The sequence below is a fragment of the Syngnathus scovelli genome, chromosome 18 (assembly GCF_024217435.2).
Source record: "Syngnathus scovelli strain Florida chromosome 18, RoL_Ssco_1.2, whole genome shotgun sequence".
Taxonomy (NCBI): domain Eukaryota; kingdom Metazoa; phylum Chordata; class Actinopteri; order Syngnathiformes; family Syngnathidae; genus Syngnathus; species Syngnathus scovelli.
This window is the reverse complement of record NC_090864.1, coordinates 4,200,647-4,219,141: the sequence shown is the minus strand read 5'-3', so window position 1 is coordinate 4,219,141 and position 18,495 is coordinate 4,200,647. Positions and strand designations below refer to the sequence as shown.

Below are 18,495 nucleotides of genomic sequence, written 5' to 3'. Positions count from 1 at the left end.
CAAAATATACATATAAAAAAACTATGCAGTGTGTCGGAATAACAGGTGTTTAGTTTTTTACAAACTCCTGTGATGGCTTAAACTGTAAAGCACACCACATCTGGATTTTCTTTGCACCCCGCTGCACATGTGAAGTACATCTCTCAAACTAATTGCACAATAGACATGGGAAACATGCATGGGAAACAGCCTCTTGCCAACACACCAATGTCCCTCCCCCACCCGCCCGCCCGCCCCCGCTATCCACAAATCAAAATTTCCCAGTGGCGGGATACAAACTGAACGGTTAGTACCCAATGGTTATATCGGGTAAAAGATCACAATAAATTGTATTTGTTGTGAAGGGAAGGAAACCAAAATGTTCCTCAAGCAATAATATTGTCGTGTAATTTGCCCTGGGGAGTTTTTACGCTAAATGAAATGTGAAACATATGTTTTACAAACGACGAGTAACGACAATTGTCCTTTTGGAACCTACGTGTGTTATTGTGCCGGAAAGCGGTGTTTTGGGACATGAACACTTCTTTGGAAGTCGTTAATAATTAACACCGCATTGCACATCCCCGGCGACGCCAATGAGTGACTACCCGAAGAAAATATAAACCTCACTTGGATAAAGATTGAAAAGTGGCATCTATACCTTCCAGTGTAAAACAGAGGACGGGTTTGTTTTGATGGAGGCCGGCCGGTCCGCCGTGCGCTGACAAACAAATCCAGATAAGACCCCAAACTATTTGAAGCTTAGCAATAACTCGTGTCTCTCTATTGCCTTGTTAAAGCTTTTTAATGGCTCTGAGTCATTGTAATGGTCATCGGCAGCGCCGCCGTTCTCGTTCAAATGCAATTAAGACAGCGACTGAGCCAAAAGGCTAATGAGGAGTATGTGCTTTGCAGAGGGATTAGTGACGGACTCCGCGTACGAGCAAAAAAGTGATGGAGATAAGGGGGAAATGCGTGTGCGTGTAATGACAAGATCACAGGTACACTCGGGGATTAATGCAAGTCGCCGTCTCGTGACCAACTCTCGATGCGCCTTTTAATGCAATGAAAAATGAGATGAGCGCAGTAATTCTGTTACAAGTGGCTAATGTAGCCAGGACGATAGAACAGAGGCCGCCGCTCGCAGGGCCCCCCATCACCACCACCACATTTGGCGTAAGAGCTAACCTGATTTGCGCTACGCTAGCTCCGAGTCCAATATCTGCATGCATCACCCAAAGCTCATCAAAGTGGTATTACGTAAATGATGGACGCTTCTACAAAGAATGTTTCCATGACAAGGCTCATGTGACACTTTGATACCATACAACCTAACTCCTTTCAGCGCACTTAACCATTTAGCATCAGCTGATAAAAGTGGCGTCATTTTGGAAACTTCAAACCCATAGTGACCAAGCTAGCATGAATTTAGAAAAATATTCAATGGACATAGGAGGTTTGGGCCTGGCTACGTAACTGTCATAAAAACAGAAGCACCTGTTTACCATCACAGCCTGTTAGTTTGATTGGGTTTAATGATCTGTTCTAGAAGGTCCAACATCCCTGAAAGAGCTGACTCACTGTCAGTCCTTCAACATGCAATGAGTGCACAGGGTAGTCATTTCAAAATATTCCAACATGTTTGGGATCGAAAGTTAAATAAAGATTTTTGGAACCATTACAAGGCAATTCAAGATTTTTTTGGAATCTTATTACAAAGGTCTTTAATTAATTGACTAATCCGGGAATGAGTATTTATATCAAAGGAATTCCCGACCAGAGTTTTGTTTACACGCCTGCGCATACGCATGACTCCGAGCACGAGTCAAGGTAGTGCCGCGTACCAAACACTGATAGACGGATGCTTTCCAACACAAGGACCGCTGACCACTTGCCCAGTTCTTCCCGACTCCCAACTGATTAATTAGCCAGTGGAATTAGTCTATCGGCTTGCTTGCAGGAGGGGACGAAAATATTTCCAGAGCTCCCCGTGCCGCCTTGTGGCGAGACACCTTCTCTACAGTAACACATTGACATTTGTGAACCTTGAACGCCAGTGATGGTAAATGGTGAGCACCAACAGAAAAAAAATGCATTTACATCCATCTAAGGGCTAATGTTTCACACTTTGCCATGCGTTGATTGGCATGAGATTCCCCGCTGCTGCGTTATTTCCTCTGGCTCTACTTCCTCCTCCACACAGCGGGGGTGAGCTGACCCCAGAAACAAACAGTACGAGCACCGAGGGGGCCTCTTGTGATTACCACTGGGAAAAGACAGCGCAACTTATGACCAATTTAGGAGCCTCGCTCATTCTACGTTGTGATAACTATGAAATATGAGACAAAGTATTTTGCTTTTTTTCTCCAATAATTAAATCAAATAAATGGTGCCAAGTGTATTAATGTTCACTGTGATGGAATATAATTAAGTTGTTTTTCTTATTCCGGAATAAATTATTCGAGATATCAGCCAAGTACTTTCCCGCCCTTGTGATTCACTGCAAGATTTTTTTTTAGAAAAAGCTCCTTCACTTTTATTAGACAAGAAAGGTCAGATAAGAAATTTCGTTGGCCAATTGTTTTCGAATTGAAAGGTAAATACTCTGCAAGTTACATACGTCAGAACATTCAGCCATTATATGACTATTTTTCCTAGAAGCAAAGCAAGTGAAGCAATGCCAATTGTCCCAATAAAAATACATAATGGTAGGAAGTGGCACACCCGACATCACTTTGGGTATTTAAGCAGATACATGAGGGAATTTCATTGTTGCATTACAATCATCAACATTTTTAAAGGAAGCACAGCTAAGCACGAGTTGCCCAAGCGATTGCAAACGAGTACAGTACACACACAAACACAAACATGAGTTGAGAAAAGGGAAAAGGTCACTGGGAGAGCCCGAAATAATCTCTCGACCTATTACCAGAATCAGGTCAAGTCAACTACGTGTTGACGAAAGGCAGCTTTAAAAGATGACCGGCTGGCCTATTTATTACAACAACCATGTTAACCATTATTGCCACGAATGGCGCAGTGTTTACAGTATACACCGTGCTCATGTTCAGAGGTTATTACCTAACAGGGTTTAAAAAACAAAACAAAAAAAAAACACATGGCTTAGATAACCAGCCACCAATTTTGACTTTTTAACGACACAAAGAATGTCCACAAAAATGAAACCTAATCCAGTGTGGGGTGGGTGGGGGACACAATTGGGTGCATTACATGTCAGTTTTCCACAACATGAAAAAACACACCTTATTGACACGTGACACGGCAGTAAAAAAAACCCACAATGGAGAGGGAGGGAATGAGGGTCTCCTCTATTTACAGCTGTCAATCAAGCAGGGCAAATTTCATCCAGGAGGAGACTGACTAGCAACAGAACGGAGCACTGTGGTGAAAAGGAAAATGCCAAATATATCGGCTCTGTGTGATTTGTTTTCCCTTTCTTCCTAAGCTCAAGATCGTCATCAAGGGGAACGACATCAAGATAAATGGCCGTGACGACAGAGCTGCTGAGGAAAAATCCTTACAGTGGTGCATGAAGATGTAACAGAGAAGGTGGGTAAAGTGTGTTGGACTCCAGAGGGATTACTTTCAAACTATGCTTTGGATTTGAAATCGATCAGTCCTGGAAATTCTCTGACTGGCCTCAATAATTGTCTGGTGCACCCCAAATGACCACCACAGTAGAAAAAAACCAAGTGCTACAATATGGACCAATGGTTGTTATTATATTATTTTTCCCAAACTCAGAAGACCACCAAGTGGATCTAATGTGGCTCGGCAAGCAAGCTAGAGAGGGAGATCAGCCTAAAATGAAAAATGTCTCTCGTCAAAAAGTCAAATAAATACTCCACTCGATTTGTTTAACATAGACAACAAATGAAGAAAAAGTTGTTGAGTGGATCATTAGTTGGATGATTGGCTTGTCGAGGAGTGAGGAAAATGTTCCAAATACATCTGTCAAATCTGTTGCCGCGCCAGATGATAAACGTGTGACATAACATGGCCAGCATGGCGCGAGTTACCCACTTCCCCCGAGGACAGGCTTGTTTATGTGCTCTGGAGGGCCTCGCGGCTATTGACTTAGCTAGGCCTCCGCTACAGAGCCTGAGAGGAAAAGACCAGATGATATTGGCAAACACCCACGGGAACCAGAGACAACTTGAGTTTCACACGTACTTGTGCTACGCCGCTACGCTGACATTTTATCAGGGCTGCTGAGGAAATGTACGGCAAGAAACTAGCAACTGTAGGCTATCATACAGCAGTGCGCAGCACTAACGCTAGCATGTGTGCGCTTGTTTTTCTCTTTTCGAGCTGTGTAACCATCAGCCTTTCAAGGAGCCAAATTTAGCTTGTGTTTATTTTGTCCCTTAAAGCGGTGTATCCTCGTACGTTATGACAAGGATGAATTTTATTCAACTTGTTATTTGTACTATGCAAAGACACTAATACTTTACAACGCAGATGCTAATGCTAATGCTTGACGTACAAAGTGCTTGATATAGTTTACAACATACATATGTGATTTCATTTTTTAATGTGTACTTTGCACAATCATGATTCGCAATCAGGAATCACAATCTGACCCGAGAAAGACAAAAACCGCTTTGGGAATACATGAGTTAAAATATTTGAACACTTTAGTTGAAGAGCCTTTAGATTAGATTAGATTAGATTAGATTAGATTATCATTTGTTTGTTTATCGTTTTATAATGGTCGTCTTGTGTACTTGAAAGATAAATGTCTTTCATAAAAGCCCGACTTCCTGCTCTACGGCAGCAACAGCCGCCGACGCAGTGACTCACGACAATTCGCCCTGTTTTCAATTCAAAACATCCCCCGCTGAAGCTCAAAGCAACTGAGGGAAGTATAAAGCTCATCATTTTCAAAAAGATGGCATCACGTCCTTCGGAAACGTACGTGCAGAGGAACTGACAGTCTTTCCCATCCTTCCCTTTGTGTAGATTTAAAAAGTCAACCTTGGGGAGCCCTGACGTAAACAATGTGACTCTTTGGAGGCCCATAACTGGCTCTTCCCCCCCCCCCTCACCATCCACCATCTTAAGGGGTGGAGGGGGCGCTTCCTGTTTGTGTAAAACATTAGTTGTCTTTCACATATCTGCAAAACAGAAGAGTGTGCAAGGGCGACACATATTTCACAGGTCAGAGACTTCCATGACGTGACACGGGTACATGTAAAATGGTATAGAATCAATTTTTTATGTTGGATTTATACAATATTTTCCAGTAAATACTACAAAATCTTGGCCAACCGAAAATGCTTGAGATTGTAATCTCTAAGTGGTTGATTTTGCGTCATCCTGACACGGAAGAACAGGTTGAGTCACGCTAATCAAGATAGCAACGGCCACAAATATTGTCCAAGCCTTGACATGAGTCAAGTCAAGTCCGTCCTTGAGACGTGCACTACCCACGTACGTACATACAAAACATGAGTATTGTTCCTGCCCAGTCGGAGTCCTGCACATTTTTGTTTGTTATGTCTGGCAAAAGGAGACAATTGTATTTCTGGTTACTTAGTAAATGAATGTGGAAAAGTTGACCACAATCCAATTGTAATCACATTACTCCAAAAAGAACCATTTACCAAACCTCAAATCAAATGCGCGTCAAATGATACAAGCGTCACAGAATTTATAAATCCTCCCGTACTCCAGTGGGTGGTCTTTGGAAGCAGTTGCTGTCTCTCCAAGGTATGTCTCTAACTGGAGTTCTTCAGACATTTAATCAAATTGTTGGTGTTGAATGGGCGAGGCTTCACTCCTCCTGTTGACAATTTTGCGGCGCATAATTCGGAGTCAGCTTTAGTGCTGTCATTCTGCCTTGAAGCATTGCCACACAAGAAGAAGAACAAAAGCAATATTCTTATTATGGCATTATTCTGCATAAGTTGAGTTATTGTGTTATTTTAAAAGGCTATGATGCTAACCTTGATGTTAACTTGTTAACTTGGTTATGGCATTTTTGAAATGTTAGCACAATGGTTGCAAATTTATTTAAGAAGAAACTATGCGTTTAAATAAATATTATTTATTTATTTATTTATTTATTTATTTATTTATTTATTTATTTATTTGAATAGGGACAATGCACATTAATGAACATCAGTATAAAACCAAATATAAATATGAGGGATTATAGCTACAAAGCATATATGTGTAATTCTATACAGAAAATAAAGAACTTTACCACAATATTCTAATTTTCTGAGACAGTCCTGTATATTTTGTGATACTTTTAAAGTAAAATTCAACTGAATTCAACGATTAAAAGAAAGCACATCATGTTTGCTTTCTTCACGTTTAGGGGAAGTTAGAATAGTGACGTTTCTTGTAAGAAATGTTGGGCAAGTTTCAAGATGAAAGTGTCAGTTGTAATATCAGACATCAGGTTCATCTACTTGCTCTTATGCGTATGTGTTCGTTCAATAGTTGAAAGTTTGAGCAAGGTGAAAAAATGTTTTGAGGTTGTTAGCGGGCCATTTAAAGTATTGCGTTACACTGGCGTATGATATTTATTTAGGTTGAGAGGGGCTTACACTAGATTGCTCTCATCTGAAAGGATCTGGGAATAGAATATTAAATTCAAATAGAGTTTGGAATTCAGTTGAAGCCTAACAAATGTTATATAACGTTTGAAAATGGGAGAAATGCTTATAACGTTTGGACATTTATGGGGTTGGAAAGGGCGGTGGCGTGCGAATCAAAACATTATTCCAATGTCAAGCATATGTTGTGGCCGTGTGTAGACAAGACCGCCATTGTTACTTACCTTGTCACAAGATTTACCATAAACAGTCAGGATTGGTTACGCTAAACTTACCTCCAAAAAAGGGGAAGCGAACATGCGGCTGTGGTTAAACATGGAATGTTCAGCAAGAATTTTTTTTTTTCAGCATTTACAGTAAACTTTTAAGCTGACCAAGCTGCAAATACTATTTTGTTTATGCTGCCATTAGAAAACAAGTGTATTTTTTTATTTTTTATTTCAAGGACTGTGCATACATGTTTTGATTCAAGGAAACACTTATTTAATCTGTAAAAAAAAAAAAAAAAGCTAAATTATTTCTGTGGGAGTTGCTGCTGGGAAAAAAACATGAGGGAAAACTGTTTGTGCTTGATTAGTAGTATCAAGAGAAATAAAGCAAATCCCATAAGGAGAAAAAAAACAAAAAGCAAAACTTGGTTCAAACAATGGCATTGTCACTCGCTTTTTCTGTTATCAAAATTGGATTGGCAAGATTTTAGTGCTCTTTTTTTCAAAGCCATATCACCCAGCCCGAGATAGCTGGTTAAAAACTTCAGTTTACAAGGACAGCATCACTCTTAACTGTCACGTCTCGTCCCCAACTGCTCCACTATGTGTCTGTTGTCTTGGTTTCTGTCTGTGTGCTCGCCCCTCCCCTCCTGTGTGTCCATGATCAGTGTGATTATTCCCACCTGCCTCTCGTTACCTGTCATGTATATAAGTCCTGTCTGCCCCTCACTCCCTGTCGGATCATTGTCGTGTCGTCTTCATGTCCTTTTGGTTCCTGTCGGTTTCAAGAATGTTTTGGTTGGGAAGTCATTTTGTTTTGTTAAGTCATGTCAGTTTACCGAGTCTGTATTTTGAGTTCCGCCAATAAACCTTGGTCCAAGCTGCACTTGGTCGTCCTGCTCCATGCTCCATCCGTTCGTGACAGAATGATCCGACCCTCACAGCGACCAGCGCTTGGACCCCCCTTCACCACCAGCTCCCGCTGCGACGCCCGATCCACATCCGAGCATGTTCCAGCGCCATGGGCTTGCAGCCGCCATCGGATCTTGCTCCAGTGACGCCGGACTCATGGCCGCCATCGGAATTCCTCCCCGGCGCCATCGGCTCCGCGACCGTCATCGGACTTCGCTCCCGCGACGCCGGACCCTCGGCCGGCATCGGAGTTCCTCCCGGCACCATCGCCTCTGCGACCGTCATCGGATTTCGCTGCCGCGACGCCGGACCCGCGGCCGCTATCGGAGTGCCCCCCGGCGCCATCGGACTCGCGGCCACCACCGGGCTCCATCCCAGCGTGCAGGACCTGCGGGCGTCGCCAGATTTCGGGCCAGCTGCGCCGGACCCGCGATCGTCCCTGGCCCCACTCCCACTGCTGTGGCGCGTGGTGGCTCATGCTGCTGCCACAGCTCCGCCTTCCGATTGACGCTGATCGCGATCAGGACTTTCAAATGCCGCCGATTGCGGCGCTGACTTTCGTATGCCGCTGATTGCGGTTCTGTTTCCCCGAGTCGCCGCAGAGTGCGGTTGTGTTTCCCCGAGTTTCCGCCGATTGCGGTTCTGTCCCCGAGTTTCCGCCGATTGCGGTTCTGCTCCTGAGTTGCTGCCCGAGTGCGGTTTTGTCCCTCAAGTTGCCGCCCGAGCGCGGTTCTGTTCCCCAAGTCGCCGCCCGAGCGTGGTTCGGTTCCCCAAGTCGCCGCCCGAGCGCGGTTCGGTTCCCCAAGTCGCCGCCCGAGCGCGGTTCGGTTCCCCAAGTCGCCGCCCGAGCGCGGTTCGGTTCCCCAAGTCGCCGCCCGAGTGCGGTTCTGTTCCCCAAGTTGCCGCCCGAGTGCGGTTCTGTCTCCCAAGTCGCCGCTCGAGTGCGGTTCTGTCTCCCAAGTCGCCGCCCGAGTGCGGTTCTGTCTCCCAAGTCGCCGCCCGAGTGCGGTTCTGTCTACCAAGTCGCAGCCCGAGTGCGGTTCTGTCTCCCAAGTCGCCGCCCGAGTGCGGTTCTGTCTCCCAAGTCGCCGCCCGAGTGCGGTTCGGTTGCCCAAGTCGCCGCCCGAGTGCGGTTCTGTCCCCCAAGTCGCCGCCAGAGTGCGGTTCTGTCCCATAGGTCACCGCCGGAGTGCGGTTCTGTCCCCTAGGTCGCCGCCCGAGCGCGGTTCTGTTTCCCCAAGTCGCCGCCCGAGCGCGGTTCGGTTCCCCAAGTCGCCGCCCGAGTGCCGTTCTGTCTCCCAAGTCGCCGCCCGAGTGCGGTTCGGTTCCCCCAAGTCGCCGCCTGAGTGCAGTTCGGTTCCCCAAGTCGCCGCCTGAGTGCGGTTCGGTTCCCCAAGTCGCCGCCCGTGTGCGGTTCGGTTCCCCAAGTCGCCGCCCGTAAGCGGTTCGGTTCCCCAAGTCGCCGCCCGAGTGCGGTTCGGTTCCCCAAGTCGCCGCCCGAGTGCGGTTCGGTTCCCCAAGTCGCCGCCCGAGTCCGGTTCGGTTCCCCAAGTCGCCGCCCGAGTGCGGTGCGGTTCGGTTCCCCAAGTCGCCGCCCGAGTGCGGTGCGGTTCGGTTCCCCAAGTCGCCGCCCGAGTGCGGTGCGGTTCGGTTCCCCAAGTCGCCGCCCAAGTGCGGTTCGGTTCCCCAAGTCGCCGCCCGAGTGCGGTGCGGTTCGGTTCCCCAAGTCGCCGCCCGAGTGCGGTTCGGTTCCCCAAGTCGCCGCCCGAGTGCGGTTCGGTTCCCCAAGTCGCCGCCCGAGTGCGGTTCTGTCTCCCAAGTCGCTGCCCGAGTGCGGTTCTGTCCCCCAAGTCGCTGCCCGAGTGCGGTTCTGTCCCCCAAGTCGCCGCCCGAGTGCGGTTCGGTTCCCCAAGTCGCCGCCCGAGTGCGGTTCGGTTCCCCAAGTCGCCGCCCGTGTGCGGTTCGGTTCCCCAAGTCGCCGCCCGACTGCGGTTCGGTTCCCCTAGTTTTTTTGGGGGACGTCGGGAGCCGTCCCTTGTGGGAAGGGTTCTGTCACGTCTCGTCCCCAACTGCTCCACTATGTGTCTGTTGTCTTGGTTTCTGTCTGTGTGCTCGCCCCTCCCCTCCTGTGTGTCCATGATCAGTGTGATTATTCCCACCTGCCTCTCGTTACCTGTCATGTATATAAGTCCTGTCTGCCCCTCACTCCCTGTCGGATCATTGTCGTGTCGTCTTCATGTCCTTTTGGTTCCTGTCGGTTTCAAGAATGTTTTGGTTGGGAAGTCATTTTGTTTTGTTAAGTCATGTCAGTTTACCGAGTCTGTATTTTGAGTTCCGCCAATAAACCTTGGTTCAAGCTGCACTTGGTCGTCCTGCTCCATGCTCCATCCGTTCGTGACATTAACTGGACACAAAATGGTAGAAAAATGGGACCAAGCTAAATGTTTTCAAATGTGGAAGAACTACAGCAGATGGTGTTTAGCATTTCAACAATGTAAATAATGTGTCAAGTCTAACATATTGAAAATGTTACAAAAAATTGCAAGTTTAAAAACTCCCAAAAAAATGCAAGTTCAAGTTTTAATATTTAATTTCTTGATATTTCTGCCTTGCAAAAATAATCTAATCCAATGTTTACAAATCACACCTGACATTTTTGTCATTATTATTTTTGCATTCTAGCTGTAACTCTTGTTTCACTCAATTTGATAGAAATGAAAGTCTCAGCCAAGAATGAATGAAAAAGAATGAAAACAGATTTGTGTATGTGTACAGAACATTTGTTCCAACTTTCCCCTCTCATAAATCATAACCTGACCAGATTGCTGTGCAAATTGTTTCAAAGTAGCTCCACAACAGTATCACGCTTCTAATAATACCCTTATATTATGACTCATGGTGTCTTAAGTACATTCCCAATCTGAGGTGAAGACATATGAATGCATTTTGGGGGACGGCGGGGTGCGGCGAGGGGCTTCGTAACAAAAGTACAAAATACCCCAGACAGTGGAGAGCAAGCCACGCTCATCAATAAAACATCAGTCTAGGCCAAAAATGAGGATACCAAAGTTCACTAACGCCGTAATGCAAAACTTTGATTGTGCAACAGCAACAAATGGAAAACGCGTGTGAAAACAAAATTTACGTTTGGATATGTGAAGAAGAAATCTTTCTGCATTTACTGGCGATGAGCCATTTTTCTGCCGGTGACAAAACGTCGGGTGTCATCTTTCCTTGGGCAGGTGGCCGAGGGTAACGGTTTGGCATTTCAAAAAAGTGCCTCCCCCGCTGCCGGTAATCGCCGATTTGTCGGATGGCTCGCTTAAGCGTGAATGCGGCTAATGGTGTTATAGGGGATCCGATTAGCGGGAACACGGCCGGAGTGCCGCAGCTCCAGGCGAGATCGAGTCTCGCCCTCTTCGCCTCTTCTTCAATCAAAGTGTTTTCCAAATGGAGCCTGTAAAGTGAGATGAAAAATATCTTGGGACGTTAGTCATCACAATCTCGGACAATGGATTCCCGGCACACATAGTACGATGAATCGAATAATTATCGAATTACGGTGTCAATTCAGAAGCAAGCCCACAAGGACAAACAAAAAGAAAAGCTTCTCACAATTTTTTTCTTGACTCTGAAAAAGCGGCCATCTGTTTGCGCTCGCTGCACCCGAGGGGGTGTAAATCGGTGTTGCGGCGCAGCACTAGCTACTAGCTATTGTCAAATCATCCTGGCTCCTCTGTGGAGTATTTGTTTTGTGAAGAGCCCCTCTCGGATTTGCACCGCTCCATACATAACAGACATCCTGAGCCTTCTCGTGGGTCAGATCCACGTTGTTTGATAGTCCGGAGAAGGTGCGGCGGCTAATGAGGGGGATTCTTCATTGGCGGGCGTAATGGAGGCCATACGAGACTCGGGAGGTGTAAATTGCTCGGTTGCCGCATTTCAGGCCCGACCTGACTAATGACAAGCATAAAGACTGAAGAGGCCTCGGGTACATGGCTTCACAAACAATTCTCCCATCTCGCCGTCACCTGTCGGCTTTGTGAGCCGATGACTCGGTCACACCTGAGTGCCGCAAAGTCGCCCGGCCGGCCGGACTTTTAAAAAGCCTGTTTGTTTTTCCTTTCTTTCCTCGTTTGTCGATACTGCCTTTGCCGCTGACGGACAACTCATCTATCACGATCCATTTATGCTGTCACGGCTTCGGACGGTGCGGCCTGAGAAGCGAGGACGAATGTGACCCACTTCTCACACCTTTAGAAAGAAAAGAATGTTGTTTAGCACTGATGGATGGATAAAAATGACACCGCCATTTTTGACCTATTCATCTATTTGTGAGCATTTCTTGTAAAGCCCGTCGGAGAAAAACGCTGAATGAGTGAGTGACAACTGAATGGTTCTGGAAATATCATCAAGTCAGGGGGGAAAAAAAGTTGAGAGATGAAAACTGCCCGGCTCCACCCTTATAATAGCCCCAGCCGGCCGTGAGCAAACTAGCATTGGCTATTAATACAAAGTGATGACAGATCTTGTCACAATCGGAATGCTTGTCGCTTTCATGTTTTGTGAAGTGGAGGGGGACGGATGGGGGGGGGCACAATTGATGAAAGTTGGGCACAAAACAGGACCAAGTGAGGAAGGTGAAGATACTTGAAGCACTCGGGTGGGATGATTGTTTGGCGTTCGGTCTTGGCCAATGCATCTTGTCCAAACTTAGTACAGTAAAGCACAAGGATAGAAAGCAAGTTCTGCCACCAATAGTGAAGAAGAAAAAAAATGCTCTTTCAATTTAGAGTCTTCAGTGAACCTAGGCTGCACGTTTTGGGAATGTGGAAGAACCTGGTCGATTTTTAATGGCAGGGGATAGACAAACAATCAGTCGCACATCTGGACATATCCACCGTTTCCATGGAGCTAACACGCATGTTTTTGGAGAGCAGGAAGAAGTCAGACCTGCGTGGTCGTCAGTCGATGGCGTGGGCACCCTTCACACATATGGAAACTTTAACATGTTTGTGGAATGTGGGGAGAAGCCGCAGCATCTGGAGAAAACGCGTTGGAGGGAAGAACTTGTAAAATACACAGTAGAAGCTGAGATTGGATCCTGGAACCTCGGCGCTGTGATGCAAAGGTGCTCACAACTTTTGTCCTTCCTCTTCCAAATTCACCTTCAATTCTAACCTCAATTTAATTTTCTTATGCATTTTGCTTTTTATAATCAATTTCGATTTTTTTTTCGTTAACTACAGCAACCTTCATTTTCAGGTCACATGATGAGATGGAACCGCCTTGAAAGTGTAATTTACGAGCGAGTGTTGATTTCTAAAAGCCTGCAAGAGAAAGCAGACTTCATATGAGAGAGAAAGTGAGTGATTAAAAGCAGATATGGAGCAAAGAGGAAGGGCTGGATGGAGAGTTGCTGTTGTGAAGGATTGTGTTTATTTGTGTGTGGGGTTGTGTGTGTGTGTGTGTTGCGTGTGTGTGTGTGCGTGTGCGCGCGCGTGTGTGTGTGTGTGTGTGTGTGTGTGTGTGTGTGTGTGTGTGTGTGTGTGCGTGCGTGCGTGCGCGCGCGCGCGCGCGCGTGTGTGTGTGCGTGAGTGTGTGCGTGCGTGCGTGCGTGCGTGCGTGCGTGCGTGCGTGCGTGCGTGCGTGCGTGCGTGCGTGCGTGCGTGCGTGTGTGTGTGCGCACTCAAGAGATGGGCCAGGACAATGTGAGTGTGTAAAAGCTCCAATGTAACTCATTCATCACTTTGTGTGTGTATGCGAGAGGGAGGGGTGGGGTAGGGGCTGGGTGGATAGGGTGGGCGGTCAGTCCGAGTTGGTGTGTGTCCTGCTCATCTGGCTGCGCCAGTTAAGTCGAATCAGAGGCAACCGGTGGTACACGACACGGCGGTGGTCTCTCGCTCTTTTCCGCTCTCACAGCATCTCTTCAGGTAAAGACTGAGCTCTCTTTGATTTGAACTTTATTCATTACTGGGGGGCTACAATGAGCTTCTTTTCCACCTGTTGTTGTTTGGTCAAGTAGTTGATGTGGAAGTAAAAGGGAGAGGAAATCCCAATCCGGCCTGATGAACTCTTCACTTTCCCAGTGAGAGAGTTTTAAGAGCAAGGAAATGGAGACTAGTGTCAATAAGGGCCTCTTCTAATGTCGCTTTTAAAGGGGGTTGATGTTTTTCCGCAGAGTGACTTGCTTTTTGAAGAGGACCTTGTTTGAGGCAACGTTCATGCCTAACATAATGTTTTCAAACTCTCATCGGAGTTCATGTAGGGAGACGGGCTCTCTTGCTCGCTCGGGACCGTTACCAGTTGTAACATAATTGTCAAACAAGGACTTTAAAACAAAGAGGTCTGCGATTCATGAGAGCCAAGTGTATCGTTGTAAATGGCATTTCAAGTTAAAAATAATAATAACTCTAGTAGAGGTGCAAATCAACAACTAATTGATTCTCAAATGACGCAATTATTTTTGGAAAATCGATTCGTTGGACCTTTAATTTAAAATTGTCCAGTAACAGTAAATTTTGTCCGATTTCTGTCGCTCTCCATGAAAGCGGACTGGTTATCTTTAATTCATCAAATCAATTCAAATTTAAAAAAACGGCAAACATTGTATTTTCTAACATGTCATGGACCAAACCAGAAAATGAATAAAATCATTTTTCTTTGTGCATTTTCTATACTTTCAATTTTAAATCAATCAAAATAATCTAATAATCGACAACAAATGGTCAACCGATTATTAAAATAATCAGTCATCAAATGTATCAAATTTCTGAAATCAGTGATGCAAGTAAACTTTTTCTAGATGACCCATAGACAGTAATGAAAGGCATTTAAATAATGTACACACTTAAAAACTTGTTTCAACGTTCTCGCTCTGTCTGTCTGTCTGTCTGTCTGTCTGTCTGTCTGTCTGTCTGTCTGTCTGTCTGTCTGTCTGTCTGTCTGTCTGTCTGTCTGTCTGTCTGTCTGTCTGTCTGTCGGTCTGTCGGTCTGTCTGTTTGTCTGTCTGATATGTCTGCGTCCCAGTTCTGGGGGTTGTGGCTTCAATTTGCATGTTTCAACAGCGCTTTCAGTAGTAGTCTGGCTTCCTCCCACATTCCAAAAAACCTGCATGTTAAGTTCATTTGGTTAGATCCAGTTGGACTTAGCGTCTGTGACCAAGAAAGTGATCATCGTTTTATTTGATTTTGATTTGAAGGCTTCGTACTGTTGTTTTGAAATGTGCTCTATGAATGGATGTGAGCTTTGGATGGGGCAACATCTCTAGCAGCATTATGATGCTTATCTTGGTGCTTGCTATTCCAAACCATGCAGAACTGCACTGAATCATATTGACAACACTTTGGAGTCATTTGCAGCCAATCAAAGTGAACGCCGTCTTTGTCTTTCATTGGCTCTCATGGGTGAAACTGGCGTCAGCGTGTTTCATTATTGGTTAGCATGTCTGACCCACAGTTGAGTTTGGAGGCTCTGGGTTTTTTTTTTTTAGGGGCTGAGTGATTCTTCCAGGCCTCGAGTAACTATTTTTACCCTCCTGACTGTTGTTTGTGTCTATGCACCAAACAGCCGCTTTTTTTTTTTTAATTTTTTTTTTTTAATTCATTGTTTTACCAGGCAAGCCAATTGAGAACACTTTCTCATTTACAATGGCGACCTGGAGGCAAGGTGTGTGAAGTGTCTTGCCCAAGGACACAACGACATGTGACTGTGACAGAGCTGAGATAGAACCGCCAACCCTCCGGTTACTAACCGACCCGCACTACTCCCTGAGCCGCAGCCACCACAGCAGCTCAGAGTACCCACCCTTTTTGGAGTCCTTGGAAGAAGTGCTGGAGAGCGCTCCTGGGGACTCCATCGTTCTACTGGGTGACTTCAATGCTCACGTGGGCAATGACAGTGAGACCTGGAAGGGCGTGATTGGGAGGAACGCCCCCCCCCCCCCCGATCTGAACCCGAGCGGTGTTCTATTATTAGATTTCTGTGCTCGACACGGATTGTCAATAATGAACACCATGTTCAAACATAAGGGTGTCCATGTGTGCAATTGGCACCAGGACACCCTAGGCCGCAGTTCGATGATCGACTTTGTAGTCGTGTCATCGGATTTGCGACCGCATGTTTTGGACACTCGGGTGAAAAGACAGGCGGAGCTGTCAACTGATCACCACCTGGTGGTGGGTTGGCTCCGATGGTAGGGGAAAATGCCGGTCCGACCTGGCAGGCCCAAACGTATTGTGAAGGTCTGCTGGGAACGTCTGGCAGAATCCCCTGTCAGGAAGAGCTTCCACTCCCACCTCCGGCAGAGCTTTTCCCACGTTCCGGAGGAGGCGGAGGACATTGAGTCCGAGTGGACCATGTTCCATGCCTCCATTGTTGAGGCAGCCGTAAGGTGTGGCCGTAAGGTGGTTGGTACCTGTCGTGGCGGCAATCCCCGAACCCGCCAGTGGACACCGGCGGTAAGGGATCCCGTCAAGCTGAAGAAGGAGTCCTATCGGGCCGTTTTGGCCTGCGGGACTCCGGAGGCAACTGACAGGTACCGGATGGCCAAGCGGAACGCGGCTTTGACGGTTGCTGAGGCAAAAACCCGGGCGTGGGAGGAGTTTGGCAAGGCCATGGAGAACTACTTCCGGACGGCATCGAGGAAATTCTGGTCCACCATCCGGCGTCTCAGGACGGGGAAGCAGTGCAGTGTTGACGACACTGACTTTAACTTTAACTTTCAGACTTTAACTGATACGCAAGCCATACAGGCAGCAACGCATAAGAATGGAAATACCTTAGATCTGGTATTATCCCGAGGACTTGCAACCTCAAATATAACAGTACTGCCATACACTACTGTTTTGTCAGATCATTACTTAATAAAATTTGAAATTTTAGTTCTTTGTCAAAGACAAGAGAGCAATCAGAATTATAGCAGCCGTAATATTAACTCCATGACTGCATCTGCGCTGAGTTACTGTCGCCGGCAACTGCCATATTTCCCGCATATATCGGCTCTATTGATAATCTTGCAAATGAATTCAATACGACATCGTTAAATGCCATCGACTCTGTGGCGCCACTACGTCTGAAAATTCGCCGTAGATTGCCTACTCCATGGTTCACAGATGAAACACGTACGCTTAAGCAATTATGTAGAAAGCATGAGCGCAGATGGCGTTTAACCAAACTTGAGGTTTTCCATCAGGCATGGCATGACAGCCTCCTGAAATATAAAGATGCGCAAAAACTCGTTATTTTTCGCAAGTCATTCATCTCAATAAAAACAATCCTAATTACCTATTTGATACAGTGGCAAAGCTAACACTACGCCAGCCGACCCTCGATAGCTCCTTCCACTCAGCTGACAAGTTCATGAAATTTTTGGCTCGAAAGATTGACTCCATTAGGGCTGAGATCAAGATGACCATTCCAATCGCTCAGTCCAGACTGCCGATTACCGGCACTGACGATCATGCAATAACCCTCTCAAATTTTAAAAGCGTGTCCCTTGAAAGGCTTACACAATTGGTTAGTGCGGCTAAACAAACAACATGTTTACTCGACCCGCTTCCAGCCAAACTATTTAAATAATTATTTCAAATGTTAGGACCGTCCGTCTTAAATATAATTAATCTGTCCGTCTCCTCTGGGATAGTGCCAACAGCCTTTAAAACCGCTATCATTAAACCATTACTTAAGCGACCAAATCTTGACCCGGACTGTCTCAGTAATTATAGGCCAGTTTCAAACCTCCCATTCATAGCAAAACTTCTTGAAAAAGTAGTAGCGCAGCATCTTATTGATTACATGGTCGCCAATAATCGATATTAATCTTTTCAGTCTGGTTTTAGAGCTAATAATTCCACTGAGACAGCACTTGCTAAAGTTACTAATGATCTCCTCATAGCTATGGATTCAAATGCTTCATCGGTATTGTTACTACTTGATCTTAGTGCTGCCTTCGACACTGTAGACTTCGATATTTTATTAGAGCGTCTTAAAAGTTGTGTTGGTATTTCAGGGTCAGCACTAGGCTGGTTCTATTCCTATCTATCAGACAGGACGCGCCGAGTGGTCGATGGCAATACGTCCTCTGAGCGCTATAATATTACGTGTGGTGTCACACAGGGATCGGTACTCGGACCAATTCTATTTAATATTTATATGATTCCGCTTGGGGACATAATACGTAAATATAATATTAGTTTTCAATGTTACGCGGATGACACCCAATTATATATGCCGTTATCGATGACAGATCCACGGGACTGTTGTAATCTTGAGGCATGCCTTGCGGAGATCAAGCAATGGATGTCTCTCAACTTCCTTCGTCTTAACCCAGATAAAACTGAGATGTTGATAATTGGTCCAACTTGTTATCAACACTTATTTAAGGAAACCACTATAACTATAGATAACCGTACTATCACTCAGAGCGATACTGTAACTAATCTTGGGGTAATATTTGACCAAACGCTCTCCTTTCAAAAGCACATTAAGAATATAACCAGAATTGCGTTTTTTCACCTTTGTAATATTGCTAAGATTCGTCCGATCCTCTCGTTATGCGGAAACTATTATACATGCGTTCATCACGTCGCGCCTGGACTACTGTAATGCATTATTCTCTGGTCTTCCTAAATCCAGCATCAAAAGTCTACAGTTAGTACAAAATGCTGCTCCAAGGCTGCTCTCACGGGCAAGAAAATTTGATTACATTACCCCAATATTAGCCAACTTACATTGGCTCCCGGTCCATTTAAGATGTGACTTCAAGGTTCTTATTAACCTATAAATCATTGCATGGCTTAGCGCCTTCA

General features: G+C 45.8%; 1 protein-coding gene across 3 annotated transcripts in view; it reads left to right on the top strand.

Moving 5' to 3' along the window:
- Positions 1-18,495, top strand: part of agtr1b (angiotensin II receptor, type 1b) — a 29,783-nt gene that overhangs the window by 3,256 nt on the left and 8,032 nt on the right. The window contains exon 2 of one of the 3 annotated variants that reach the window (XM_049749201.2): positions 3,446-3,549. The gene's annotated coding sequence lies outside the window, so the exon portion shown is untranslated. Of the gene's footprint in view, positions 1-3,445; positions 3,550-13,490; positions 13,621-18,495 lie in introns of those variants that run through there. The other 2 variants (XM_049749199.1, XM_068648804.1) reach the window with 2 other exon arrangements.